Raw genomic sequence first — 15,711 nt, forward strand, 5'->3', positions numbered from 1 at the left:
ACTGTTATGAGTAGCTGTGAAATGATAATCATTTATTATGGATAGCTTATTGTCGAGAAGGTATCATTGAGCAGAGAGCTATTAGATACAGGGCTATTATGTGCAGAACAATAGTTTGTGTTGCTCAGAGTACTGTGTGCTTTTTTTTTTCTCCCTAATACAGAAATGTTTAATGTAGTTTTAATTCTCCAGGCAGTATCAAATTGGTCATAACCCCCTTGTCACTATATATATTACTACAATAGTTAGCAAATGTAAGCATTACCTTAGAGCATGCTTACATAATACTTGTAGAAGCAACTAATATGATTGCCTGCTGGCTATTGGTATTAAACAAAGTATCTTTGGTTTCTTCATCATCAATGCTCGAGCTCATTTAAACTGGTGAAAAAAACAACAACTTGTGTTTTCAAATGTTTCAACTGATTGAGTGCCCCCAGTAGGTTAGAAATTTGACCCATTCTTGATGTTCCCACACAAAGCTGGTTCTAGTCGTGCCTTTGCAATGTCTTGGTGGCTTTCTTTTAGTAATACCCAGTCAATCCAATGTCTTGATGCTTCTAACAAGACCTGGATCGTGTAAGATGACTGATGGACAAGAACAGAGGAATGAGGTAATATCTATCTTCTTAACAGATGAGGAAAATAAAAACGCAGCCTCTCATACTTACATCATCCATGCTACTTTTTGTGTGATTGAGTAGATGGTACTGCATCTGATTAGAAGCAAAGTGGTTGCAACAGCAGGACATCGTAGGGTGTTGGGTTCAAAACTTATGAATGTACTTGTCACAGTGTACTCAACAAGTCAGTACTAAAAGTGATCACCAAATTTTCATTGAGATTTTCTTTGTTATATGGAGAGTTAATTATTTCAACATGGGCCTTTCTAACATGCACGATAGTTTGTCCTCTTTTGAGATAATTAGGAATTGATGTGTTGTCAGACCATGTAAAGTCACGGTCCGTTAATTGCTCCTTTGTATTTGCCTTATCATCAACTTAATCACTTTTCTTGAAGAAAGAAAAAGACAAACATGTATATGTAGTAGAGTAGTACTTTCATTGTGTGTTTGATGTATCTTCATTGACTACATTGCATACTATGAGACAAGGCAAAAATGTGGTATAGAACATATAGCAAAAGTTATATTTCCATGATTAGTACTTCTCTATAGAATTTTCATCTCTTTTGGTGGTGTATTCATATTTCTTCTCTCTGTATCTCTCTCTCTCTCTTTTTTTTTTTTTTGCTCACGACTTCTTGAGTTTGTCTATAAAAAGTAGTTATCCCTGCGTCATCGAAATATCAATAAATCATGCCACTTTAACATGTATGCCCTGCATTTTGCGTTGTTATTGCATGACTTATGTCCATCAATTCATAAGCAGTGTGCTTTGCCTTGAGAATTTCTGGTTCAAACTATGGGTAGAGGTGACTCCAAACGAACTATTCACTGAAGTGGCTCAGCCCTTAAGTGTATAGTTATTTTGGAAGCACTGAGGCTTTACAGTTTAACCAGTAACTCGAAATTAGGCAAAGTATATTTGTTTGTGTTTTGGATCAAATGGAAAACGGGAAAAAAAATGTGAGGCGACAAGTCGTGCAGTGGATGCGATGTTGTGAAGGGGCCTACTGACTCTGAGAAGCAATGCACAATGTCAGAACTGTTTTGTGATGTTTTAATTATTTTTTTTTTTTTAATTTCATTTCACAGAGTGATGGTTGGAAGCAGTGCACGATGCCAGAATTTCATTGTGATGTCACAATTGTTTTGTTTATAATTGCTACATTTCACAGTGTGATGGTACAAACCTGTGCATAATTTCAGAGTTGCTTTGTTACATCATTTTGCAAATAGTACTCCATGGAATGTCAAACATGGCAACATTCTGACATAGCTGAAAATATGTACCTATAATCATGTGAAGCTCTTTCAACCAATCACTAGAGGATAATTAAAAAAAAAAAATCCAAAATATAAATGTAAATATTTTTAGATATGTATGAGCTTTGATTCCTGTGCGGTTGACTCTGATATAGATTATGATGTAACATACAGGAAATACAGGAGGCTGAGAGATGTACTGTATTTTCTTCATACCCATTATGGATGTGAAACTTTTCATACATGGGAAATCGAGTTTAAATGAAATGATTTTTACGTCAACAGACATGTAGTTTTAAAAGTACCTAGTACTTACTGCTGTTAGAGGTGAAGATGGAGATAAAACACTGAAAAAACAGACATGTACCTTTAAAAGTACCTGATACTTACTGCCTTTAGAGGCGAAGATAGAGTTTAAAACACTGAAAGAGGAAGGAAAAGGCGGTTTAAGAGAGAGATGGCGAAACATACAATGTATGAAGAGATAGAGATAAAATGTTTTTTTTTTTCTGTGTGTTTGTGTGTATATATGTGTGTACATGTATGTGTGTATGTACATGTATGTGTGTGTGTGTGTTCGTGTGTGTGTGTGTGTGTGGGAGAGGAGGGAAGGGAATGGAGATGGAGATGAGGAAGTGATATGAAGACATTAATAGGTAATGAAAAGTAGATCACCTCCAAACATCAAATGAAACTGAAAATGAAGCAACTCTCGGAAGGATAGATATGACAGGAAACTCTCTAGTGCTCACAGTGCTGGTGACATAGGTCCTTGTGTATTAAGACAGCATCAGAGCTGGTGACATCACAGTGCTGGTGACATAGGTCCTTGTGTAGTAAAGACAGCATCAGAGCTGGTGACATCACAGTGCTGGTGACATAGGTCCTTGTGTAGTAAAGACAGCATCAGAGCCGTGCATTGTCATTTGCATAGTGAAATCGTCATTTGCATAGTGAATTCATGCGTGTGTGTGTGTGTGTGTGTGTGTGCATGTGCATGTGCATGTATTTGTATTTGTGTTTGTGTGTTTTCTTTATGTGTGAGCTAGCATATTGCTAAGGCTGAAATGGGAATGAAAATGAAGATGGTGAATTTACTGACGGGGTATAAGATGCGATTTGGATGGAGGAATGGAAGTAATTTGTGAGTAATACATATACCAGACTCGGATGACAATGACACAAGTAATGGTGACGAGCATACTTGAGTCACATGACACCAGTGGTTTTGTTTTACGAGTGTACATGTGTGCTGAAGGGAAAAAAAAAATGCTTTCAAATGTACCCTTGAACATGTTTTATGCCGACATCAGTTGCAATTAGGTCTCAGTAACCTTGGCATTATTACACAGGGTAATGGTCCCATAACTACAAGGAATGTGTGCATGAGATTTTAATAGAGGAAATTTTATAAGCCATTGTGGAGATTTCATAGAGAGATAGTGTAAACTCATTTTATGTGCTTGTGTTAATCAAAAGAGATTCAGGCATGCAATACTTAAAGGCTGCTCCGTGTATGGTAGAGGCATACTTGATGAAGAATTTATTTAGATGCAATCTGCCGAAGGAATGAGAACTTAACTATATTATCAGTTCAGCCATTACTTGCTCATCTCCCGACGACCTATGTCTGAAACTTTCAGTGGAGACTGAGCTGTAGATTTCAATGTGAATCCATTGGGAGTATTTCTTCAATTTGAGCATTTCTTCATCAAATGCTGTGAAAGTTTGGCTTGCTTATTCATGGGGGGCTTAATATGTGAGGTTAATCTTGTGAATATTGTTTTGATGATATACGGTGTGCACTTTTAATTGCCCTGTGGAGCTACAGTGAACTAATTTTGTCTGATACAGAACCTTGTTCTCTGTAATTTGTTTTTTACGGCCCATTTAGGTGAAAGTGATTCAACATGCAAAACTCTGCTTGCACGTAGCAGAGATGGATTCAGAGCTGCTGAGTTTCCCTGATTCTAAAGAAATTAACCATCTCTTTATATCCAGGCAAGAGAATTGATATAAAAGCCTCCCTTGTTTTGGGATCATTTTTGCACATGAGAGAATTGCAACATGTTAATGGTATATATATCTCCTTGATTACACCTATTGCTCTGTGGGAACTGCCTTGAATTTAATAATGAGTGAATGTTTATAGTCTTTTGAATTCCTCCTTGTACTTTCACTGCCGAGGCTTTTGGAACCACCTTGAATTTAATGAGTGAATGTTGATTGATAGCCCTGTGGATTCCTCCATGTACTTTGCAGAGGCAAATGTGGTCGAAGCTGAATTGAATTCCAATTAAATTTATCAGCATGAATATTTGCATGCATCACTCTGATCATGGTAAGGGTTGATACAGCAGATTGGACCCTTAGCTGCCACTTGGCAGGACAGTATGTATGAAGTATCAATGTTTCAGAGAGTCGTGGGACTGCCTATCAGACTGTAGTCTCCCGCTTATAATCACCATACATGAACATCTGGCAGATACTTTAGAAATGAGGAGAGTGACTTTAGCTTGTGTTTTCATTAAAGTTTCATTGGTACATGCCTAATTCAACAGGAGTCCATCATAGAGAAATCAAAATGGTTTGCAGCTGTAAAGATGGCCTGGTCTGCATGAAAGGGGACATAATGAGAGCCTATGTAATGTTTTGCTTTGAGGACCCACCCAAGATTCCCTATAGGGTTCACCTTTCCGGGGGAGGGAAGAGTGGGTTGATGCAGGGAGGTGCGAGGGAGAGCCTCACACTTCTCAGGTCAATGCGTGCAAGCTGAGATGGGTGTGGTTATTAATTAACCCCACAAACACGCTTCCCTCCATCTCTGCATTTCTTCCTCCTCCCCCCCCCCCCTCCTCCCCTCCCTCTCCGGTTACCCTCTCTGCCTCCTCCCTCTCTCTGCCCTGCCCTCCCTAGCTCTCCTCCTATCATATCCCTCTCTCTCCCTATCTCACAACCCCCCCCCATTCCTCTACAGCTGTATTTCTCTTTTATTCTCTCTGTCACTCTCTCTCCCTCACACACACACACACACACACACACACTCACTCACACACACACACACACACACACACACACACACAAATATACACTGAAAAGAGTAAAGAGAAGCTCCAATCTAAAACTGACTTCAGTAGCAAGAACAGAGTTCAAAGAAATAAAAGTTTGCTTTCATCTATTCTATCAAAAATTGACCAAATAACCCCCAGCATTTATTAAATACTATTAAGGTATTATTATTTTCACAAAACTATAAAGATGTCAGCAAATATCAGTTGTGTAAATTGGGTGAGATGAGATGATAAAATGTCATAGTTTCTCAAGTCTGTATGAAGGCGATGATATTCACTTTGGATGTTAACTTTGCTGATGAGTTATAAACTGTCCAATAATCTTTAATATGATGCCTATCACATACAAACCAATCAGAGAGCTATGAAAGATTGACATCATCACTGCATCTAATTTGCATATATGATGATTGATATATCACATATATTTACTTTTTATATAGTTACAATAATATATATGAAACTTCGAAATTAAATAATTTTTTGTCTTGTTATGATTAAGACAAAAATTAACTGTTCTATTTGTTAACTTTACTACCTTTCTGAAAAATAACTGAACATTACTGTTCCCTTGAACCTAATCATGAGCAAAAGGCAAGAGAGTAATATGCAATAGCAACTGAATTATCAGAAAAAGGAGGCAGAAAGAAGGATTTTTGTCCTTTTTTTGGTATGTTGTAAAGAGTGTTCATAATCATCCTTCACCAATGCTTGTGTTGTAGTGTGTTGATAGAGAAGTAGGCTAAATTGAACTTGGCATGACCGCCTATGTGCAAAACATAATATGGCAACATTCTGTTGACTGTAATGATATAACATTTGTGAGATTGCAGCACTCTTGTCCCGTAAAGGGATGGTATGGTTTTCGTTGAGATCGAGGGGGGGGGGGGGATTGGATCAGATGTTAAATTTTTGTGAGGTAATTAGAAACTACTTATGAAATATTAAAGAGCATACAATTCTAAGAGGAATCCAAAGTTTATTTGATGAAAATCTGTTTTGAAATGGCTGAGATATCCAAAAACAAAGTAAAGCAAGGTGGACTAGGTGAGGCCCACCTTTTATTAAGCCTCTGTCATATTTCATAAGAAGTTTCTCATTATCTCACAAAGAAAGTTGGAAACCTGTGAAGCCCCATCTCAGCTGAAATAAACTATACCATTCCTTTGAGGGAAACCAGAAAATGCACATTCAGCAGGCATTAGAGCTGATTGTGCCATGCAGCCTCGTCTATGCATGCAAATGCATTTACCCTATTGTAGTAGGCCTAATTTGAGCAGAATTTGAGTGCAAACCATGTAGATCTTTCATAATACAGTGTATATTCCATATTCATAGACTGGTATTTGCCAGATTTCCAGGGAGTTAGAGCCTGAGTGCTAGCTGCTACCGAGCTCCTTCGCCAAAAGGTCAACTGGATCACACCCACACCATGGGCCCTGAATAAAATCAAGTGGGCACTGCATTGTTTGTGCAATGTCTTAAAGCCTGGCTGTGTTCTATTCTCAAGCAGATCCCCGGAACAATTGTCACAGGGCAGGGTTTGTCAACAGACGGTGTCAATATAAAGAACTGAGCTTACGTCGAATAAATAAGCAAGAATAACAGACTGCTACGGCAGCATTATAATGTAGAAAGAGCACTCAGCACCAGAGTGCAGAAGAATGGAGGTCAAGGGAAAGGTAAGAAAAGTATTGGGAAGAGAAGCTATACGAAGTTAGGGCACACTTTCGTCGATATGGAGGAATGTGACAAAGAATAATTAAAACCCCACACATGTGTTTATCATGTCTCCATGAAACAGTTGTTAAAAAATACAATCACTAAAATAAAGCAATGTGGTTCTCCCATTACATCATCTGTAGAAAGACCAGACCCCCCCCCCCAAAAAAAAAGGTTCATTGACTGATATAACTCCCCTATAATCTGCAAAAGGTGTTTAAAATTGTGACATATTGTTTACATACATCAATACAAGTCTTTGTAGGATGTGATTTTGTCTAATCAAATATATGCCAAAATTACCCCCCCAAAAAAAAAGAAAAAGAAAAAAAGATAAATAAATGAAAAAAAATGGATGAGATATGGCATGGGAGACCATTGAGGTCATGACATCATCACCTTTAGAACCAAAAGGGCATAACTGCAGAATTTGTGCGGAGATTATAAATATAGCATCCGTGTGGTTGTCATTAACACAATTCAATCATCACCTGATAATCGAAAGGGCATTAGCTCTATATTCAGGGGGTATTGAGGCATGCGGTCATAGTAATTATGACTGTGTAACTTTTTTCCCCCTATTATCAGCATATTATTTTCCTCATGTATCATGTTTTCATCTGCGTTTGTTTGTCTGTGTGCAAAATGACTCAAAAAGTTGTCAGTGGTGCTTTTCTAGTTCCTTGAATATTTTCACTTTCTTCTCTTGCTATGAGAAAACTGAGGCCAATTAAATCTGGCAATGAGACACAAAGAGTTCGATAAAGAGGCACTTTCTGTTTTGAACTAAAAAGGGAAATGTGCTTTACCAGAGAAAGGAACTGAGCTTTTATCATAGGAAGGAAAATGAATGGTGCTATATATGAAGAGTTTGTTCGCAAAAACCGATAAGTCCGTTTTTGAAGATTTTGAAGTACGGTCTCTGTCATAAAGTACAAAATAATACCTTTTAAATGATATATTGGTCACTACATATAAAGGTACATTTTTTTTAAGTTATGGTCAAAAGAAACAAAAATTTTCTTATTATTCTCTTTATTTTTCTTGACCTTTAATCGCACATATCTCCATTTGGCAAATATGGACTTATCGGTTTTTGCAAACAATCTCTTCATATCTCCGCTGCGTGTGATCACCTGTGTTCTCAGTGGATGATAATTATGATGTTTTTGCATTAAAAGAATAGTATGAATATATAGGGATGTATCACAATCACCACAGCAGCAGTGAAGTGCCAGCTATAGGACCTTGATACATTGTTTGATGAAATAAGTTTCCTTTTTTTTTCTTTTAATAGATTTGATATAATATTGCAGCAAAAACAATCAAGCACCAAGACTGAACAAGGCAGCTTTTGAATCATTTGTTATTACTTTGTTTGACAATTACTGATACAGAAGAAAAAGGAAGTCTTTATAGGAGACCTATACATAAAAAGAAAATGGTGAAACCACACAAAAGAATAATGAAAAAAAGGACAACACAAAGATTTACTCCATTTGAATCATTCATTAATATGTACAAGGTTATGCACAACAAGCAGAGAAAGAGAAAATTCGTAAAAAAAAAAAATATTTCCACAAAAGCATTAGAGAACCTACCTTGAAAAATAAGGGAAGAAGTTACAACTATGAGAAGTAAATACGGGGCATTGGATTTAATCCGATTGTGCATAAAACAAATACTGGTTAAAGAAGTACACGTATTACCTTTGATGAGGTAACTCACAACTTTCCCTTACAAAAAAAAAAGGAGAAAAAAAAAGGGAGAAAAAAAAACCCACACAAAACACATGGCTAGAAATTATCATGTTGACTCCTTCTCTGGCTGGCAATGAACTTGTACCAATCACTGTTACTTAGCAACCACATGGCCTCTTGCCAAGCTGAATGGTCCCACACCCAACCCTCTGCACAGCAGGACTCCACAAATGCCTGACCTAAGCACCTCTATCACTCTCTCCCTCAACCCCCCTCCATCTCCCCCCCCCCTCCTTATTCCTCTCTTTCTCTATCTCTTCTCAACTTTATTCTTGTTTCTCCATCAATCTCTCTCTCTTTTTTTCCCCATGATCTGTCAATCTGTCTATGTGTCTGGCTCTTTGTCATCCAGGGTATTCTTCGGTGGTTGTGGGATGTCTGCATGCTGTCTCCTTCATCCATTCTGTCATATATCCATATGACGCATGTGTGAGTGCATGTATGTTTGCATGCCGGTACAAATCCAACCAAATATAGAAACATATAAACATATAAATATATAAACATATAAATATATAAATATATAAATATATAAAATATATAAATATATAAAATATACAAATATATGAATATAGAAATATATGAATATCTGAATATATAAACATATAAGTACATAAATATATAGATTTATATTCACATACAAATATATTCATACATATTGTACAGACAATTCATACATACATAAATTACATTCATACATATGCTCATACATCCTAAGCATGCACATGCCACAGTACACCCAACTCTAGGGAAGAGGTATACAATCAAAGGGTGCTCTGGGGTTAAGTCTCAGCAAGCAACTTCAAATCTCTTACCTTAAGAGGGTACTGTTCTAGCCCAAAATAGACTCCATTTTAATATTGACAGGTAAGGCTGTCTCCATGTATAAGACCTCTCTGTTTTTTTGTTGTTTTTGTCTCTAAAACATCTGGTAATACTGTACGAGCTGAAATTTTCGCGGTGGTTTCATTTTCGCGAATTTCGCGAATCGCCTTCGAACCGCGAAAATAACAACATGCGAAAATAACAACGCGTGATTAACTAAGTTCAGTTAGACCCTCGTAACCGCGAAATTAACAGCACGCGAAAATGTCCGCCAAGTAGCAATTCGCGAAAATATCTGTACGTGAAAATTTCAGCTCGTACAGTACCTTATAACTTGCTTGCTGACAGATACCATTTTTTAAAACAGAAACTTGTGTTCAGCATGAGTGTGCAAATGCGTAGTCAGTCCTACAGGGCCACCTACTTTCATCGTTTGCTCTAAAACACCCCTCCCCATCCATTGTTAAAGGGGGAAATTCCAAACGAAATTCCATATACATGTGGTTAATGCAGAAATATTAGGAGAACACAGAAGCGAAAGTTCGAGGAAAATTGGACACTGTACAAAAGTGATAGATTTTTAAAGTTCTTGTGCAGCCATCGCAACGAGATGAGAAGACTGCTATGGTTGTAATGTTACATTATCATGTTGAATTATAGTGAAAATATAGAAAAAAATCAACATATTTTTGCTTTTCTAGAACAATGACAAAGAACTTGAGTATGATACCTCTTTCCAAAGCAGGAGGGAATAATATCACCGTATTAATATATGTCAGTAATGAGATAAGAAAATGTGTACTTTTCATAATAAATATCAATAATGTTGAATTTTCTTTGTTCTCCTTTATCGTTGTACATTTGTGACATCATGAATACTAGAAGCCTTCTCATCCAGCAATGGCTACACCAAAACTTTCAAAACTTTTGAACAGATCGTCTGATTTTCTACAAACAATTCAATATGTTTGTAATACATGTATGTTAGTATAGTAGTCTTACAATTGGTATTAGGATTTTTTTTTTTTTTTGATTAACCAGAATATCAATAAGATTTTTGTGTTGAACTCTAAGACATACCGTACATTGTAGTCCATAGCTTACCCACCCCACCCCCTACACCTGAATACAAGATTGATTATGCTGAAACTTTAACTTTATGAACACACCTAAACTTATGAGGTTATGTGCATGGGATTTTCAGTCATATGATGAAGGGAATTGTCTAATACTACATGTATGACTACAATTCAAGCACACACATGCATACAAACACAAAATAATATCCATCCAATTAAAGTAATCTTGATGCGTGGGTGAATTCCATCACACAAACCCAATCTCATTGTAAAGCTGTTCTAGGGCTTACCCACATATCTTTCTGGTCTACTAGTTCCAAGGTATCTGCCAGCTACAACAGGCCTGAACTCATTGCACATTCAGAACGCAAATACTTTACACACAATACGCTGAAACAAAACAACGGCTCGGAAGTCTCAAGACAATACATTGCACTGTGGAATCAGCCCACTGTGAAATAGTGAGTTGTACATTGTACTAAAAATGTATGTTCAAAATAATGTGTGATGGAAATAAAATAATCATCAAATCAACAGCCCATCAACTGCCATTTTCCCCAGCAAGCTACCACTTAAAAAAAAAAATGACATGAAACATAGAATAAAAAAACAAACAACTGACTGGGAATGTCTGTATGAATGTACATTGTATGTATGCAAACGTGCATACATACAATGTACATTCATACAAACATTCCTTTTAGCTGGAGTCTACAATTGCATTCTATACTTGTATGAATGCAATTGTAGATCCCAGCTAAAATGAACTCCATGGAACCAGTGATGACACTGTGTCATACAAAATCATAGCCAAACATTCTTTTCATGTCTACATAGTAAAAACATGCTCTCTTCAGGTGTGAGTTTCTTCAATTTGTCTACCTCTACAAATTAAATTTGTTAAGATTGCAACTGCTGATCTGTAAATTAACAAACATGTCGGAAAAAAAGGAACCAGTGGGACTCGAACCTGTCATCTACTGCTTTCCAGGCAGCGACACTACCACCAGGCTGTTCCTGTTCGCCGGCAGTGACACAATGAGGTTTGAGTCCCACTGGTTCCTTTTTTCCGACATGTTTGTTAATTAACAGATCAGCAATTGTAATCTTAACAAATTTAATTTGTAGAGGGAGACAAATTGAAGAAACTCACACCTGAACCTCACTCATATCTTTCTTTCATTTAACATGCTCTCTTAACGTGAAGAAAACTTGCACAAGATATCAAGCATGAATTTGACTGGAAGACAACACTTTATTCATGTCTTGTATTGCTCACAGAAAAGTGCACCAGTCTGCCAAAAATCACTCTGATGATATATTGAAACTTAACAGTGAAAGTACAGTCAACCTTGCCTGTGAGCTGACTTATAGATATGGATTTCATCTTATGCAATAGAATAATCACATTTATATCCATTTGAGGTTGAATTTTTCTTTGACTTAGCCAATTTTTTGACTTGTGAGAGGTCGACGTCGACAAGTTGATGGCATTGATAACAACTAAAAACAAAAGAAAAATAAGGCAAGTAAATGAAGTAGAATTGTTTCAAAAATTAGTATACTGTACAAAAGATTCCAACAGTTCTACAAACTTTCCCTTGACTATATGAAAGATTTCCATTTTTTGTTTTTGTGTTTACTTTGCTTTTGCTTTCATTAAAAAAACCCCCAAAGTTTATAACATGCAATGGACTACGAACTGGGCTGAACTTACGACAGGATCAACGAAATTGGATGTACGCATTGCATGTACACATTTGTATGCTCTGGTCAGAATTTGACCTCGTGAACAAAACCTTCAAGAGGGCAGTATTCCTTCGGGTTCATCATACCAGACAGATGAAAGATATACCAGCCTCTCTGGTATGAAGATCATATGATTCCTTGCAACTCTGAAGGACAAGAGGGAAAACAGAAGGAACAGCAAGACATATGAGCAAACGACAGACCCTCTGAGAAAAGTAGCTTTCAGAATGCATACACCATCAAGCAGTGCAAAATCAAAGTGCAACTGAAAAGAGGATACCATGTCAAAGTCCTCTCTTTATCTGGGTGTGCCTACACCACCATGGAACTCTTAGTGTCCTGTCTGATCTTAGTGATATCCATGAGACAAATTGCACCACTATCCCGCGTTCACACTAGACCTCACATTGCTGGGACAGAAGGAGATATCTTATTATTTTTTTTTAATGACTGACCATCCACACAGCTATCTCGACTGTCCCTGAGCTGTGGGGGCAATCAGGGCTTGGGGCGAGATCTGCCACTTGGCACCAGACTTCATGCATGTGCACATCTGATGAACATAGCTGGGCGCTATCAATTACGACCCAAAGTCACTCTCCCCTTCAAATTTTGTCCAAGGGCCCGACAAGCTTCGCGGGGACTGGGGGCCAAAGTCCAAATGAGCGTCCATGCTATGGTTTTGGAGGTGGGACCCAGTGTGAATGCAGGTTGAGTGAATCTCATAATCAGAGCAGTGAGGTTCTGAAGAGAAAGCTTTCAATCTCCATGGTCAGAGTAAAGCTGCGTTTACACCAAATCTGGCACAGAACAGGGTTTTTACTATGGTGTGCCAAAAAGAACCATGTCTGGTTCTGTTACAATATCACTTCCCCGCCAATAATTTTGTTACAAAATTAATCTTCTACTGTTGATTTTGTTGCTCTTGATTTTGACATAAGAATAAAATTTTGGGTGATTTTGTACCAAATTACTGATACTTTTTAACAGAACCAGACATGCCACCTTTTGGCATACCAGAGCAAAAACCCAGCCCGTCGCCCGTATCTTGCTTGGTGTAAACACACCATTAGGCAGTGAGGTGATGTACTGCTTTATATACATGGACACTTTCTTGATTAAATGAATAAGCCTGCTTGGAAGCACGACAGTATAATGGAGCAAAACAAGCATTCAATGAAACCTAACTCTAAATAGTCTTAATTGCACTTGTCCCATGTCAAACATAACTAAAAATAATAACAATAATGATAAAAGAATGGGTAATTGTAAGTATGTGATAAACCTTTGTACTTGTACTATTAGATATCAAATTACGGTGGTTGGCTTGAGTACTGCATTTAGTCATACCATGGAGCTACGTGTATATATGCTCCTACAAATTTGACTGAAAACATATCAAAATGGCTGATGAGAGGAAGAAATGTGTTGTCAACATTGTTAGAAGAGAACTTGCAAGCAATAATCAAATATGCTGTCATGTACTTTTTGTATCATATACTTGTGTAAATCATTATTTTGGCACCATACCAGCATATACTATTATCTTAAATGCTGGTATTGTTCCCTACAGTAACATACTGCACTGTACTATATCATACCCAGACAGAAAAATCTGTCTGTCCGGAGGAGTCTTTTATCATTTTTCGACTTCATCAGGGGATTCCTTGAAGCCAGACACAGTCTCTGTGGAACATAACCCCGACGACCAGATACAGACTGATCTTTCCGTCAATATCATACCATACCTTACTGTACCATGCAATACCATATCATACTGCAAAGGGAAAGTTATTTCTACATAAGTAGTCTACTTATACCATGGAGTAGCTCTATGCTTATACCAAACTTCAAACCGACTTGAAATATTTGACAATACTGGACACATAAACTACAACTTTTTTTTCATTCTTGAAAAAGGTCAGTACTGGTAAGTTTAAAATGCTTGGTTGACCATAATAATGCTTCAATCCTGAAGAGGATTTTCACCCAAGTCTACAACTCCCCCCCCCCCCCTCCGAAATTTGGTTTTATAATTGAAGAGTTTTATTGCAAAATGGTCTAAGCTCTATTTTTAAACATTTCAAAGTAAGTCCATCAGCAGATAGAGCAAAATTAAACCTTTCCAGTAATACCTCACTTGTAACATAACAAGGAATATTCTAGAAGTTATGATTAAAAATATCCTGTATTTTCGTATTAATTTCTTTGGTGTTTTTTTAATAGCAGCTTTAATCACAAATATCTCAACAAGAATGGATTGAACTTGTTTTGAAAACTCTTCACTTACATCCTGAAAAGTTAGAGAGCATGAAGCTGCTGTCAAAATACACCCCCTTTTTTATTTTGGTCTGTAGAATTCACAGAATTACAAACATTGAATACCTTGTAACTTGAGTTAAGTGTTAATCTAAAATGTACTACTGATATTTGAAATTCATATTGCAACATGGTAGACCAGTAGCAGTGAAGTACACTGGAAGAAAAAAAAAGAAAAACAATAAAAAAACTATAGATCATAATATACTATGAATTCCCCTTGACATACTTTCATAAATATATGAATATCACAAAGTCCATGGTAAATTAATGTTCTGGCCTTCAAGTTTACACCGTCAATTCACAAAGTCTTCTTCCAACACAAGACATTCTCATAGAAAATCTTGTAAAAGGCACTTGAGAAATATATCACACATTGTATAACAGTAAAGGATTTATATGACAATGAATAAAAATCACATTGCAAAGCTTCATGACCTATACACCATCGCATGGCAAAGAATAATTTATCAACTTGGAGTATGCCATAGTGAGATAGTTCCTTTGATTCACAGGCCTAGGAGAATTCCCTTGCTAATCTTGGTCTTCCTGGAATTTGCCTTCAGACTTTGAAATGCCACATCTCAGTTAATTCACAATTTGTGAACACCACATCATCAGAATATGAAAGGAGAAAGCATTTTTGTTCTCTGTTTATTGTTGAACTTTTGTAGACACCACATGTTAACTGACATACTGATGGAGAAAGTCAGTATGACCATGATTGAAATGCGATGCACGTTGCAGTGAACTCGACTGATGTGACAAGTTTTCAGGAAATTTCTGAATGCCGTCAACAATGACATGGAAGGGAATGCTGATATGATTTTGTATCATTTACAAAAAAAAAAAAGAAAAGAAAAGAAAAGAATGAATATCCCTGAAGTAAATTAATCCCCTACTCGGCCATTACACAAAACATAGCAAGCTCACACAGTTTTGCACGGATGGGACTGAGTACCTCAGTGGTGGATCCCTAATACCGTACTAAGATTTCATGATGAACAATGGTTATATGCAAACCCTCGGAAGCTGCAACAGGAACTCACTTCACACATTTTGAATAAATCACTTTAATTTTACGATGTTGTGCACACAGTTAAATACCTTTGAGATGAAAATCAGGAGAACACTAAAGACACAAATTCTATCCACCCATTCCAGTACTTCTCAACATTATTCACAACCTATTCATAAAGATTATTGCTGTAGAAGAACTTATGTTTTTTTGTTTTTTTTTTTCACTCAATCACATGTGAACGGTAAAGGCTGATGACTGGTCCCAAACAGAGAACAC

Source organism: Diadema setosum, chromosome 19 (genome assembly GCF_964275005.1).
Source record: "Diadema setosum chromosome 19, eeDiaSeto1, whole genome shotgun sequence".
NCBI classification, from domain to species: Eukaryota; Metazoa; Echinodermata; class Echinoidea; order Diadematoida; family Diadematidae; genus Diadema; species Diadema setosum.